The 3,362-nt window shown below is 41.1% G+C and overlaps 1 pseudogene; it reads left to right on the plus strand.

Moving 5' to 3' along the window:
• The first annotated feature begins 353 nt into the window (after positions 1 to 353).
• On the plus strand, positions 354 to 2,382 carry LOC140503094 (heat shock cognate 71 kDa protein pseudogene; annotated as a pseudogene).
• The last annotated feature ends 980 nt before the right edge of the window (positions 2,383 to 3,362 follow it).

The raw sequence follows: 3,362 nt of genomic DNA on the forward strand, positions 1-3,362 counted from the left end.
TCCAGTTGAACACAAGGGAACTTTGAAACTTTCAGCTTCCAGTCATATTTGTATTATATGCTAAGAAACTACTGATTGTTTGCTTAGCTGGAAGAGCGGGTGACACTGGGTACCACCCCAGATAGAAAAAGAAGGTCTTTTAGTATCTATAGAACAATACAGAGTAGGGTCCATGTGCAGCTAACAAATTATGTGAAGTCTTTAGTGCTCCCATTCAGAAGGTGTCACAATTTTTTTTTAGCTCTAATTTATCCAGCTATTTGTATGATTCTATATTTTTTCTTAAAACAATTTGTTCACTACTCAGCACAGCAGCAGCCCTTCTTTCTCCACAGCGGTCAGCTATGACCCTGGATTCCCCAGCAACCATGTCGAAGGGACCCACAGTTGGCATTGATCTTGCCACCACTTACTCCTGTGTGGGAGTCTTCCAACATGGGAAAGTGGAGATCATTGCTAATGACCAAGGAAACAGGACCACCCCCAGCTATGTCACCTTCACCGACACAGAACGTTTAATTGGTGATGCTGCAAAGAATCAAGTTGCAATGAACCCCACCAACACAGTTTTTGATGCCAAATGTCTGATTGGTCGCAGATGATGCAGTTGTACAGTCAGGCATGAAGCACTGGCCTTTTACAGTGGTGAATGACACAGGCAGGCCTAAGGTCCAAGTGGAGTACAAAGGGGAGACCAAAAGTTTCTATCCAGAGGAAGTGTCTTCTATGTGAAAGAAATTGCTGAAGCTTACCTTGGGAAGACCGTCACAAATGCTGTTGTCACAGTATCAGCCTATTTCAATGATGTCCAACATCAGGCCACTAAAAATGCTAGAACCATCTCTGGTCTCAATGTACTCTGAATCATCAATGAGCCAACTGCTGCTGCTGTTGCTTATGGCTTGGACAAAAAGGTTGGTGCCTAGAGAAATGTGTTGATCTTTGACCTTGGAGGTGGTACTTTTGATGTCTCCATTCTTACCATTGAAGACGGCATCTTTGAGGTCAAGTCCACAGCTGGGGACACCCTCTTGGGTGGGGAGGACTTTGACAACCGAATGGTCAACCATTTCATTGTGGAGTTCAAGCGAAAGCACAAGAAGGACATCAGTGAGAACAAGAGGGCTGTTCGCCGTCTTCGCACCACTTGTGAACATGCAAAATGCACCCTCTCTTCTAGTACCCAGGCAAATATTGAGATTGACTCCCTCTATGAAGGTATCGATGTCTATGCATCAATCACTCGAGCCTATTTTGAAGAGCTGAATCCTGATCTCTTCCGTGGCACACTGGACCCTGTGGAAAAGGCCTTAAGAGATGCCAAGCTAGATAAATCACAGATTCATGACATTGTCCTGGTGGGTGGTTCCTCTTGAATTCTGAAAATCCAGAAGCTTCTGCAAGACTTCTTCAATGGCAAGGAGCTCAACAAGAGTGTCAATCCTGATGAGGCTGTTGCTTATGGTGCAGCTGTCCAGGCTGCCATTTTGTCTGGAGATAAATCTGAGAATGTGCAGGACTTGTTGCTGTTGGATGTCACTCCTCTTTCTCTTGGAATTGAAACTGCTGGTGGAGTTATGACGGTTCTGATTAAATGTAATACCACCATCCGCACCAAGCAGACACAGACATTTACCACCTATTCGGACAACCAACCTGGTGTGCTTATTCAGGTTTATGAAGGTGAGAGGGCAATGACAAAGGATAACAACCTGCTTGGCAAATTTGAGCTCACAGGAATCCCCCCAGCACTCAGAGGTGTTCCTCAGATTGAAGTGACATTTGACATTGATGCAAATGGCATTCTTGATGTTTCTGCTGTGGATAAGAGCACAGGCAAGGAGAACAAGATCACCATCACCAATGATAAAGGACGTCTGAGCAAGGAAGACATTGAGCGTATGGTCCAGGAGGCTGAGAAATACAAGGCTGAGGACGAGAAGCAGAGAGACAAGGTGTCTTGCAAGAATTCTCTTGAATCTTATGCTTTCAACATGAAGGCTACAGTGGAGGATGAAAAACTGCAAGGCAAAATTGGTGATGAAGACAAACAGAAGATCCTTGACAAATGGAATGAAATAATCAACTGGCTGGATAAGAACCAGACAGCTGAGAAGGAAGAATTGGAGCATCAGCAGAAAGAGTTGGAGAAGGTCTGCAACCCTATCATTACCAAGCTGTACCAGAGTGTAGGGGGCATGCCAGGAGGCATGCCTGGTGGATTCCCAGGGGGTGGAGCAGCCCCATCTGGAGGTGCTTCTTCTGGACCCACCATTGAAGAGGTGGACTAAACAACAGAAGAAAGAGCGTTCCACACAGCTTTTCCAAAAATTGAAGGACTCAAAATTTGTAGCCAAGGCAGTAGCAGTTTAAAGGTAACATTTAAGCTACTGTGTAAATCTGGGCATTCTGAATACTTGAATGTGTGCAGAGGGGAAAGAAGTGAGCAACATTGCACTCTATCAGTACTATAAACAAGTGGAAATGCAATTCTTGTCCTGGAGAATAAAAATTATTTAAAATTGGCACCATAAAAAAATTTGTTCAACTCTGAGAAAGGAATATTAATGTATCCTACAATTATTTTTAATATCTGTGTCTTTTTGTGATTCAGTTGTTTTTCCTTTATGAATTTAGATAGTAAGCCATTTGGATCATATGCATTTTATATGGATCTCAGTTATGGTTACTGTAAGCATAATGCAACTTCCTTGTTTACAACTGTTGATTTTGTGAGTCTTTGTTTTTGCTTTGCCTAATAACATTACTGCAACTTTGGATTTATCTCTGACTATTTTAATACATCTTTCTGATGTATTAGATAACACATCTTTCTGATATTACTCCTCTACTAAAACATTTTCAATGGCTTCCCAATATCTATCATATGAAGTATATCTATCATATAAAGGTATTAAGGGCCTTCCATAATAATCTGGCCTCAGTGTACTTCTACAGTTTTATCTAACAAAAATTCTTATATTCCCTATATTTCAGGCAAACATGATTATTTGCTGTCTCTCATTCTTCGTTTGTATACTATCGTGTCCATGCTTTTACTCAGGTTACCCCCTGAGTCTTAAAATTAATTCCTTCACCTTGCCTTAACCTATTTTACTGCCATCCATATCTATTTTTGTTAAAGTCCCTTTAAGATCTATCTAAACTTTCCCCTCAGCTCCTTATATGATAGTACTTTGTATTTCCAGTCATTTGTATTTCTCTCATTCAAATGATAATCATTTGTATTTCTCTCATTCTCTCTTGTATCAAAGTTATTTAGGTGCCCATTTTCCTCAATATTAGATTTTAAATTTTTTGAAAGCAAGACCTCTGGTTCATTTATCTTTCTATCACCAGTA

This window comes from Notamacropus eugenii, chromosome 5 (genome assembly GCF_028372415.1).
Source record: "Notamacropus eugenii isolate mMacEug1 chromosome 5, mMacEug1.pri_v2, whole genome shotgun sequence".
Lineage (NCBI taxonomy): Eukaryota > Metazoa > Chordata > Mammalia > Diprotodontia > Macropodidae > Notamacropus > Notamacropus eugenii.